Source organism: Papio anubis, chromosome 13 (assembly GCF_008728515.1).
Source record: "Papio anubis isolate 15944 chromosome 13, Panubis1.0, whole genome shotgun sequence".
Taxonomy (NCBI): Eukaryota; Metazoa; Chordata; class Mammalia; order Primates; family Cercopithecidae; genus Papio; species Papio anubis.
Window position 1 is genome coordinate 19,874,087 of NC_044988.1, and position 12,716 is coordinate 19,886,802.

The window sequence follows — 12,716 nt, forward strand, 5'->3', positions numbered from 1 at the left end:
TGAAATTGATTTAAATATTATATTTTATTTGATCCAATATATGAAACATATTATTGCTTCAACATGTAATCAATATAAAACATTATTAATGAGGCATTTTACATTCTTTTCCTCCTAGTATTAAGTTTTCAAAATCTGGTCTGTATTTTACACTTTAGCTCATCTCAATTCATACCAGTCTCATTCAAATACTCAGTAACCACGTTTAGCTGGTGGCTAGTATACTGGACAGCAGAGATTTACAGGAATGGCATTTTAAAAGAAATACTTTCATTTACAAGAAATACTTTCAAGTACTACATGGTATGCAAATGCCATATAGTAGTTGAAAGTAATAAAACAGAACTATGACATGGAAAGCACTCAAAGGCATACTGTTAGGTGAAAACAGCAGCAGAACAATATGCATAGTAGGAAACATGTTAAAATTATTTTGAAAAATGAAATGTATTTGTATTTTCATATATGTGTATATTCACCAGTATATCTATGAGTATGTATGTATGTAAATGAACAGAATGAGTCCTGGAAGAATGTCCCTGGATTGGAAGCAGGGCAGGTGGCCAAAGAAGGATTTAATTGTAATATCTTAACTTATTTTTTTTTTAAAGACAGATTCTTGCTTCGTCATCCAGGCTGGAGTGCAGTGGCACAATCTTGGCTCACTGCAATCTCCGCCTCTTAGGTTCAAGTGATTCTCGTGCCTCAGCCTCCCAAGTAGCTGGGATTACGGACACATACCGCCATGCCCAGCTAATATTTGTATTTTTAGTAGAGACAGGGTTTTGTCATGTTGGCCAGGCTGGTCTTCAACTCCTGACCTCAAGTGATCTGCCCTCCTCCACCTCCCAAAGGGAGGACTGGGACTCCAGGCATGAGCCACCATGCCCAGCCATATTTTAACTTTTTAAATAAGAAGAAATGTATTCATATATAACTTGTATAATAAATGCTTTAAAAGAGTGAGCTCATTAGCCCTAACCATCCTGGTAGTCTCTGGGTATCAATGGTTCTCATCCTGGGCAGTGCCTCAGAACCACCAGAGAAGCTTTTTTAAAGTATGCAGCCTGACACTGCACTCCAGCCCAGGCGACAGAGAGATCCCCTGTCTCTTAAAATTTTTTTTTTCTTTAAAAAAATTGCACTGCCTGGACTTTTCTCCAGACCAATTGAATCAAAATCTCCGGAGACTTCCATCGTAAGCTCCTCAGAGGATTCGAAAGTGTGGCCAGGATTAAGAACCACACATGTGGAGAAAGGAAGAGGCTGTGTCCTTCAAACAGTTACCAGGGGACTCACAAAGAGAATTTGGTAAAGATCCGATGGAAGGTCCTTTGAGGCATTTTGTCTGGTGAGAGTTTTCTGTTGTTGACTAAGGGAAGATCCATATATTAAAGTTAAAATAGATCAAATGAGCTGAGGGATGGAGTTGACATCTTTTTGCAAAAATGGTGGTACCAGACAAGACTTCCTAATCCATCGCCATCCAACTTTATAACAAGTTTAGTCAAGAGAGCTGTAAAAGTAGTGCTGGCCTTCTAGATAAACTCTAACAAACAGGTAATGCCTCAAGACCCCAAACTGCACTCCATAGAAAGTTGACTAATAGGGAGTCCACAAAAGGATTCTAGACTTAAAAAGTTATTCACTTAGATTGTTGGGTTCATTGTTAATTTGAAAGCATGAGATTAACTGTCCTTGGTATTTAGAAAGCAACACTTCAATTGAACTGAAAGGAAAAAAAAATCTTGTTTAAAAAAAAAACAAAAAACCCAGTTTCTCCTATTGCTATGTTCTGCTTGAATTCATGGCAATTACAGTGTTAGTGCCATTTGAGGTGAAGCCAGCGTAATTTTATTTTACACGATAAGCCCCATTAAGAATCAGGACTGTTTTATACTTGTTCTAAGGTCAGTATTGGTTCGGAATGCAGTTCTCTTACATTTCTCCATCATTGACCTCTGTACTTAAAAATGAAACAAATCAGTGTTTGGCAAGACTTACAGCCATTATCTGTCTTTTCCTAAGCTTTGAAAATAACCAGAAATTGCCTGATTCCGTGAATGCTTCATTCATTTGTCCTGGAGTTTAAAGACCCACTCTCTTGTCACCATGGAAACAGATTCAGATCCTAAGGCAAAAGATTCAGTACCTCCCTCCTAATGATAATATACAGCATGAGCTCTGGAGAGAAAAATGGATCTGCCTTAGGCTTCATCGTTGAGCCTATGGTGTTCCCTGGCTCGATGAATCTCTTTCTCATTTGGTTTTAGCTCCTGGGTTTACATTCGCTGTGCAGCAGTGCATGCTGAGGGGTTTTGAGCCTTTAATCCTCTGCCACTGAATTACTGTATTTGTGTGAACAATACAAATGCCAGATTGGTTTCATACAGACTCTAAAGTTGCTGGAAATTTAATAACAGGTACCTATGTTTGCTCCCACAAATTAATAAATCTGGTATTGGGATCTAATGCTGGCTGGGGCTGGAATAAACTAATGAAGACCTGTAGGAGGCCCCATGATCTGAAGACGACCTGTTCAGGGAAAAGGCCACTTACAGTGAGTTGGCTTAGAATGGGACCCAGCATTTCATAGTAAATACTAGGGATTAGGGTAGAGGATGACTTAATGGGAATTTCATTTTGAAAAATAAAATTCTAAACATAAAGTTATTTGATCTTACATGTTCAAACTTTTAGGTTATAATATCAAGAAGGTTGAAAATATAGGCTAAATCTAAGTATGAAACAAGTATTAATTTTTTTTTTTTTTTGGAGATGGAGTCTCGCTCTGTCGCCCAGGCTGGAGTGCAGTGGCTGGATCTCAGCTCACTGCAAGCTCCGCCTCCCGGGTTTACGCCATTCTCTTGCCTCAGCCTCCCTAGTAGCTGGGACTACAGGCACCCACCACCTCGCCTGGCTAGTTTTTTGTATTTTTTAGTAGAGACAGACCATGTTAGCCAGGATGGTCTTGATCTCCTGACCTCGTGATCCGTCCGTCTCAGCCTCCCAAAGTGCTGGGATTACAGGCTTGAGCCACTGCACCTGGCCAAGTATTAATTTTTTTGTTGTAAATTTTCCAGCAAAATTCAGTAACTAATAGGTGCTTTCCAGCCTATGGGACTTTTACCACATATGAGTAGACCCTTTTTCAATCATTGAAACCATTTCAATCATTGAATCATTGAAACCACTTCCTCTTCACCACATAGATTAGTGAGTCAGCCTCCCTTTTTCATGTTACTTCCTACTTCCTAGAATAAATCCCCTACTCTAACTTGGTGGCTCTCCTTTATGTCCCTTCTCTGCCCCATATGTGATCATTTTTTTTGGGTTCTGTCCCTCTAAGTGTTCTCCAAATACCCTCCTTGCTCTCAATCCTCAATTCCTCATCTACGTTAGCTGTTCCATCCCTGTTAAGATGATGCAGACTCTACTCTTTCTTTCTCCCCAGACTTTCCATAGCACTGATCTGTTCTGTTCAAACATGATCATACACTACTTCCTAACTTTATTTAGATCACAGATCATTATATGCCTTGCTAACTCATATGATTTCCGTGAGAGAAGGGCTGGTATATCTTCAGGCCTCTAGTATAAAGGCATTCATGCTACTCATCTGAGTATCCCATTGTTGAGTTGTGTGAAAGTGATTCCTGAGTTTTCCTAATCCCTATTGTGAACCTATGATGTTGCTTTCAGGCTTTGACACTTCAAAGAAAGTCAGTGGTAGATTGTTTGGGCTTTATCCCCAAAAAGAGAGAAAGTGAAGTGAAGAAAAGAGGAGAGATTTCCTAAGACTGTTTTTAATACCTGATTTGACTGGTAGAAATTAGATGGCCAGGAAAAGAGGAAACAGAATTTTTGTGTGTTGATGTAGTAATTAGTCAGCTGAAGGAAAATGTCATCAATTTCTAGCTTCCTAGATTTTGCACTAACATAACAAAATTTACCCTCTTAGCCATTTTTAAGTGTAGAATTCAGTGGCATCAAGTGCATTTACAGTGTTGTGCAACCATCATTACTGTCCATTTCCAGAAATATTTTTATCATTCCAAGGAGCAACTCATTAAATCCATTAAATAAGAACTCTCCATTCCCCTCATATAATATTTGCCCTTTAGCATCTGACTTATTTCATTTAGCAAATATTTTCAAGCTTCATCCATACTGTAGCATCTGTGAGAATTTCCTTCCTTTTTAAGGCTGGATAAAATTCTATTGTATGTACATGCCACATTATGCTTATCTAGTCATCTGTTAATGGATAAAAGCAATGAAACTATGAACTCCTGACATTACTTGTACGGCATTTTATAGTGGCTTTTCTGATTCTCACTCTTCTTTTTAAAAATATTTCTTATCCTTTATTTGGCCTCTAAAGATGGATTTGTTCATTTGAGGGAACAAATTAGTTTGACTGGTTTGGGAAGGTATTTTGACCCACAGAATGGAATGTATAAAACCGGGCATGATAGATAAACTTAGCCATACCCCATCCTCATTGCCTGGCTCAGCCTTGTAGGGGTCTGTGGAGATCTAGAGGGGACACTGTGATGCATTTTAATAGGTACCTGGTGACACCTTAATTGTGAAGCCTGATTCAATTCCTATATAAAAGTCGTTTTTAAAATTCTGACCTAAGTTAGTGTTTGTAGTGAAAACACTGGGACTGTTCAAACATTTGAGAATTATGATTATGGCCAAGAGAGTTGTCTGAAGAGGGTCTTATATTGTCAACATTTCCATTTAGCTAGGAGTCAGCTAGAAAAGTGAAGCTTAGGAAGTCAGGAGGAATGGGTCTATTCTTCTCAAAAAAGTTAAGGAGACTTTTGTTTGGGTGAAGGTATGAAGGACTCTATTTTTTTCCACCATTCCCTTAACTTGGGGAAAATAGAAAATTAGTAACTCCTCATTTAAGGCATAAGGTGAGGCATTAGGCATTGTCTTTCTGCAAAGTTCTGTGCTTTGGCTACTCAAGATACAAAGGAAGCTAGCTGAATCCATTGTTGGAGTAGCTGTTGGAACCAGGGTAAGGTGATATTACCCTGAATAAAATTGGTGAGGAAAGTTGAAACATCCTCCCTTTAAGATGGGGGAGGAGGCTAGGCACAGTGGCTCACGCCTGTAATTCCAGCATTTTGGGAGGCCAAGGCAGGTGGACTCCCTGAGCTCAGGAGTTCAAGACCAGCCTGGGCAATATGGGAAAATCCCGTCTCTACAAAAAAACCAAAACAAACAAACAAACAAAAAATACCATAATTAGCCAGGTCTAGTGTTGTGCACCTGTGGTCTCAGCTACTTGGGAGGCTGAGGTGGGAGGATCACTTGAGCCTGGGAGTTGGAAGCTACAGTGAGTTGAGATCGTGCCACTGCACTCCAGCCTTGGTGACTGAGTAAGAACCCCACCTCAAAAAAAAAAAAAAAAAAAAAAAGACTGGGGAGGAAAAAAAATTAACTAAACTATTAAGTAATTAATTTTGTCTAAGTAGCTTATTTCTGCTTTAACTTATATATTTTCCTTAAATATAGTGTGGCTTATTCTTACTTATATTCATAGAGTTTTTAAAAAATGAAAAGTGTGAAAAAATTATAGCCCTTTCCCAGTAATTCTCAAACCTGAATAATTGAATAGCCATGGACATTTCTAGGGGCAAGCCCTGGTATCACATAGTTTTTTTTAAAGCTCTCTAGGTAATTCTCATGGGTAGCCATGGGTGAGGATTACATACCTAATATTTTCAGAATCAACTTCTGGTCTAAAGCCAATGGTGTATGTTACATAACAAGAGTAAACTCACCACCGCCTGGTTGAAGTATTTTCTATCTGTAGGTTTAGTTCAATAGTTTAAAAGCTGAGCCTGAAAATGTAAACCTATTAAACCATGACTGTGCCCCCAAAGAAAGGGGATGGAAGGACCATTTGTTTATGTGGCACTATTCATTAGGTAATTTGGGAGAGGGGAATGCACATATATCAGGTTGTTTCTTAAGTGGTGCTTTCTTTTGAATAAACCTGAAGGGGAGAAATGGCCAAGGAAATTGTTTTTGTTATACTAACCTCTGCTTTCACTTTACGAAGCTCAGATCTGAAGAATATCTTCCCAGCACATGTACCCTAGAGCTTAAAGTATAATAAAAAATTAAAAAAACAAAAATCTTCCCTTAATGCCAGCTTGCACATGTTTGCACACACATGCTTGCCATCACTCTGTGACATGCACTTTCTTTTCTGCATGCCCTGTGGAACGCTGTGCCCTTCTCCTGGAGCACGCCCTTTTCATCTCCCCCATCAAAGTGTCAGGATGTAGACACCCTGGCCCTTCTTCCCTATGTCCTCTGGCCCAGAAGGGATGCCCTGTCCTTTGTCTTCAGCTTCCCCAGTCCTTTATGTCACTTGCACCTTTATTGTCTGAGCTTCCCCATGTTTGGCAAGCACAGCGAGCAACTTCCCAGCCAGAGCCCTCCCAGGAGCTGTGCTGGTTGTCACAGGTGGAGCTTGGGACCAAGTTCCAAGGAGATGCCTCTGGGAAGTTGGACTCCATTCTGAGCAGTTGGACTTTGAACAGTGAATTGATGGGAATCAAGAAGCAAGAGGCATTTCGTAATAGTAATAAGAAATTTGTGGTGTCACAGGTAAGAATCCAGAGAAAAGATAGGTCCTCTGGTTTATGTCAAAGTGGTGAAAGCAACAGCCTTTAAATTATCCTCAAAGGGAAGAGGAAAATCAAAGCCAGCCAACAATGGAGAAGACCCAAATATTTAGACCCGTCCTGCTTAGGTTCTTAGGGGAGGTTTTTTTTTTTTTCTTCACCTTTTTTCAGTAATGGTACTTGCTAGGGGAGATGCAACTCTGAATCAGGTGTTTTGAAATTGTTTCTTTAGAATACGGAAGTCAACAAAGGCAGTAGCAGTCTTTCTTGGGAAATCATTATCATCTGTCATACTTTTTCAGAGGCTTCTTCCGACTTTATACAGAAGGCAGACCCCAGTCTCTACCCTACCCTAGCTTTCTATGGGAATAATGGCACACAGGGACACCTGGGTCCAAGGTGTCTTCATCATACCTAATGGAGACCTCATCTGGTTTCTACCACTTCCTAGATACATTTTCTAGAAGTGATTTTGCTGTCATTGGGGTTAGATGTACAATCCGGGAGCTCCATAAATCTCCCTCCTTTGGAAGTCTGGCTTTGCTGTGTCATACGGGGTATCTGAGCAGCTGGGTACACAGATCTAAGACTACTACTTAAACTTTGAAATGCTTTAAAAGAGTGATTTTCAAAAATGTATCTATATTCTCTTATTCTTATTATGAAAAATCTTAAAAATAAAGTTTTGAAGCAACAGTATAATGAACTCCCCTTCTCTGCCATCTAAACTCAGTAATTGTCAACATTTTGCCATATTTGCTTATCTATCTATCTATCTATCGATCTATCGATCTATCTAATCTATCTCTTCTGTTTTGCTGGACAATGTAAAAGTGTAGACTTCATGGCATGGCACCTCCAAATGCTTCTTTGTTAAGAACCCTTCTACATAAACAAAATACTTGTCACATCTAAGAATATTAATAACATTTCCATTATATATTATCCAATCTATATTTAAATAGCCTCAGTTGTCTTATGAATTATTTTTTTAAATATGTTTATGTTTTCTAATTGAATCCCCAGAAAGCTGGGAGACTGAGACAGATTTCAGAGGACACAGTCCCATTTGTAAAAACGGGGCTGGGATCGTTCCAGGGTTGTGGTTCTAAATGGCTCTGAGGCCTGAGAAAAGTCATTTAGCCATTCTGAACTCATTGGCAAAATGAGGGGGTTGGATAAGGTAATCCCTAAGGGCTGCTCCAATTCCCTCTTCAAAAATATGATCATAAATTGCTAATATGAAAACATTATGCAAATGATTCCCTGTTTTTTGAGAAAGTGTCTTTTTCCTCTTCATTCCTGATTAGGGAAATCTAGTCATGAATGCTAAAGGTTACTTAATCTTCTATGGTGTCATTTGCTCCCATGAACCAATCATCTATTAACCACCACACTCCTTGTTCCACTGGAGCACAACAGTTTTACACTTACCTTTCTTCCTTGTACCATTTTTCCAGACCCTCTCTTGTTTTTCTATCATATTTTTGTTAGTTATTGAAAAGAGAGTTACATCCTCTGCCAGAAAGTTTCCCAAGCGTGGGCCATTCATATCCCCAGCTAACCAGTATGTTGTTCTTAATGAAATATTGTTCGAGTAATTAGAATGAGAGTGCACAGCAAAATGTCTGTACTTGCCCTAGAACATAAAAACACTGGAAAAAGCAAGGTGGTCTTCACTGATTTCACTGAGATTTTGTTGATGCACACTGCGTTCTGGTTACTTTCCCACTGGATCATAACTGCTCATGGGAATAATAAATTTGGGAGATGTGTCTGGCTCTGGCAATTCACCATAGTCTCACGGAGTCAGCTGCTTCTCTCTCCTAATCTTTTTCTTTCCATTTCCCTCTCTTGTCCCTTTCTCTTTCTCCCATTCTCCTTTCTTTCTCATTCACTTATTCATTCATTCATTTATTCCGTATATGCATGCAGTGCATGCCTCCTTGGTGTCAGCCCAGGGCAAGGCTGCTGTGGAGGGGCACCCCTAGACCCCTGAGTTTATTCTTAGTTTGCCCATAGCTCACTTCAAAATGAAGGGCTGCAAGAGGGTCATTGCCTGGATGAGAATGATTTCTTCTTAACCATGGCAACCCACGCTGTGTGGGGTGGAAAATGTCTTTTCTTGTATAAATGTGTTTCCTGTTCATACTGATTCTTGTAACTTCTAAATGTAAAATTATTAGTATCTTTAAAGTGCTGGAGGCTCTCAAAGAAGTTGTCCCCAAAAAGAAAGTGCATCCTCCCCCAACGGCTGAAGTTGTATCTGCCGAAGATACATTCTTAACTGTACCTTAACTCTAACCCCATGCTGGGTTACCATGATTAAGAAGAAAAGGGGCTGGGGGAGGTGTGTGTGTCTGGGGGCCAGCGGGCGGTGGTAGGGCACATTAGTGAGTGGCACAAGGCAGTTTCCAAGCAAGCTTCTGATTTGGGAAACCTGGGGTTGGTTAGGAGTGAGAGAGGAGAGGGAGAGCTCTGAGCACACGGTTGTGAGTGGCCTGGGCTGTGAGGAAGAGGAAGGCTGGGTTCTGGGACTTGCTAACACACATGGAGATGTATTGTCATGTCCTGGTGGTGGCCTGGAATGATTCAGCTTTATAATGAATGCATTTTATTCCTATCTAAAACATTTGATCCAGTAAGTTAAAACTCAGAAATAAAGCCTTTTCCAGCTGCAGTGCTCAGGAATGGATTGCTTTCATCAGTATCATCTGTCATGGCCGCTCTTTTTCCCTTATGATACCTGCCCCCACCCCGTTAGCATCTACCTCCGTATATCTGCCATGATGTGTTTGAATCCACTCTCCACATCTTTCATAGATATGCAACTGTGAAACAACGCATTTTATGTATGCTTTATTTATTTTTATTTTTATGTTTTGAGATGGAGTCTCACTCTGTTGCCCAGACTATAGTGCAATGGAGGGATCTTGGCTCACTGCAACCTCTGCCTCCTGAGTTCAAGCGATTCTCCCATCTCAGCCTCCTGAGTAGCTAGGACTCCAGGCACCCACCATCATGCCCGGCTATTTTTTGCATTTTTGTAGAGATGAGGTTTCACCATGTTGGCCAAGCTGGTCTTGAACTCCTGACCTCAGGTGATCTGTCCGCCTCAGCCTCCCAAACTACTGAGATTACAGGCATGAGCCACCGTGCCCAGTCTTATGTGTGCTTTAAAATGAATGTTTAAGTAAATGGTATTATGAGACTCGTTAGGCAACCTACATTCATGTATTTATTTTTTCACTCAGCACTGCTTTCTAAGATCCATCTATGCTGTTATGCTGTAGATTCAGTACACTCCTTTTCATTGCTGTAAAATATTTCCTCCAACAAATACACATTTTTTTCAGGCATTTGGTCAATATCCAGTAATTCACAGTTATTAATGGTGCAGTGGACATTGTTGTGCATGTTACCTTGTGGACATGAGGCCATGCCACTTTTTTCTCCAAGTCTTTAATTCTGAAATTTTTTAAACCTGCAGGAAAGTTGAAAGAACACAATAATCATCTGCTTGCCTTTTACCTAAATTATCCAAAAATTTAATCTTGCCATATACGCTTTTTCTCTAGATAGACACACACTCAGGCATACATGTGGGGATTTTTCTCTCTTTTTGAGATTGGGTCTCACTCTCACCCAGGTTGGAGGCAGTGGTGCAGTCTCAGTTCATTGCAACTTAGGCCTCCCAGGCTCAAGTGTTCCTCCCACCTGAGCCTTATGAGTAGCTGGGAACGGCCCATGCCACCACGCCCAGCTAATTTTTTGTACTTTTGGTAGATACTGAGTTTCGCCATGTTGGTCAGGCTGGTTTCAAACTCCTGAGCTCAAATGATCCACCCGCCTTAGCCTCCCTAAGTGCTGGGATTACAGGCGTGAGTCACTGTGCCCAGCCATGTGTGTTTATTTTTTACTGAACCTTTTAAAGTTTTAGACTTTACTCCCTAAGTAGTCCATCACTGATTCCCTGATAATAATTATTCTCTAATGTAACCACAGTAAAATTATCATGCCTAATAAAACCACAATAATTCCGTAGTGTCGTCTAATAACCGATCTAAAATGTGCATATTTTCATTTTTAAAAAAATGCTGCCAAATTCTCTTCAAAGCATCTGCACTAACTTATTGTTCCCAACAGCAATGCCTGAACATTTCTATTTCCCCACACGTCCACCAACGTTTTGTTATCTGACTTTATTTTTTGCTAGTCAGATGGAGGAAAAGTATCACTTCTACATTTGCATTTAAAAAAAGTAAAGTCAGCTACAAAAACATGCAACTCTAGTACAGGATTTTATCTTTAATTCTCGAAGTAGAAATGAGATCCCCATTTGGCTTCCAGCACAGGGTAATAAACGCCGTGTCAGTGAGCGATTTGGAACAGACAGGAGGCGTTTTTCTGAAGATTTAGAAAGGAATTACAGTGCAGCTCAGTTCTTCATTTTTATAAACACAGACCTTTGTCAGAGAATGTTTTGACACAGTTATCTTGGGGATCCAAAATTGTTTTGATGAAGTATTAATAGTATTTTTAAATGTATATAAAGTGGATGACTTTAGTATCAAAATAGCTAACAGAATATGAATTCCTCACATTGAAAATAGAGAGGAAGCAGAACAGACAGCATCCCTGCTCTTGCTCACAGTCAAACTTATACTAAAACTTTGAAGAAAATTTTAGCAAAAATGCTTAGGTTTGAACTATGACAACGAATAGACATGACAGGCTTATAACCAAGAGGGGATAGAATTGTGTTTACTTTCTTATGCATAAATAACAAAACACTGTATCCCTATCACTCAGTAATTACCACTATTAAGTTTTGGTGACTATAATTCCAACTTACAAATGTGTGTGTATGCGTGTGCAAGCATAAAAATCATCTTCACCTGAAAGTAACAGACACTTTTAAGGGCTTGCTGTGGGCTGAGCACTGGCTGAGTGCTTGCAGTATTATAATTCCCATTTCCCAGATGAGGCCAATTGAGAGCCTGTTCACAGTGAGGCAGCAGGTAAGTGGCAGACTGGGAATTTGAGCACAGGCAGCCCCTCTTAACCTTTACTATACTCCCTCCTGGCCAGGTAGGTTTTTTTCATTCCTTTCTCATTGACTGTACGGTAGACAGCATTTCATGTCAGTAAATATTCATCTGCATTGATTTTCTTGGCCATATATTTCCATTGTGGAGAATCAAGGTAACTAATTGGTCTCCTATCACTGCGCATTTATTTTTTTCTCATTTTTGTTATTGTGTATCACACTGTGATTACTTTCCCATTACATAGGTAGTTGGCCACTTGTCCAATGATTTCTTTTTTTTTTGAGACGGAGTCTGGCTCTGTCGCCCAGGCTGGAGTGCAGTGGCCGGATCTCAGCTCACTGCAAGCTCCGCCTCCCGGGTTCACGCCATTCTCCTGCCTCAGCCTCCCGAGTAGCTGGGACCACAGGCGCCGCCACCTCGCCCGGCTAATTTTTTGTATTTTTAGTAGAGACGGGGTTTCACCGTGTTAGCCAGGATGGTCTCGATCTCCTGACCTCGTGATCCGCCCGTCTCGGCCTCCCAAAGTGCTGGGATTACAGGCTTGAGCCACCGCGCCCGGCCCAATGATTTCTTTAGATTGTATATCCTAGAATTGGAATTTTTGGATGATAACATCCCACCTTGAATGATGGTGATACAAGCTGTCATATTATCCTTCATCTTGCTGTGCACACGAATAAATGGGAAGGGGTGTCTTTTTCTGATATGCCCATTAACACTGGATTTTTTTTTTTTTTTTTTGTCAATTTTGCCCCTCTTGCAAACAAAATATGGTATGGCATGATTTTCATTTGCACTCCATGATAATGAGGACAAATAGTTTTCATAGGCCTACTTGTATTCTCTTCTTGTGAATTGCCTTTATGTACTTCCCCTGTTTTTTATCTATTGATGCTGTTTTAAAAAAACTGATCATTGAAGTTTTTTGCATATAAATCATTGACTCACCTGGGATTGATTTTGATGTGCCATATAGGTCTGATCTTGTTTCAGTGTGGTTAAGATCTAGTCC

The 12,716-nt window shown here is 40.1% G+C and overlaps 1 protein-coding gene across 1 annotated transcript in view; it reads left to right on the forward strand.

Annotated features, from left to right (window-relative positions):
* Positions 1-12,716, forward strand: part of LOC101022282 (guanine nucleotide-binding protein subunit alpha-14) — a 221,603-nt gene that overhangs the window by 82,757 nt on the left and 126,130 nt on the right. The gene's annotated exons all lie outside the window — the stretch shown is intronic.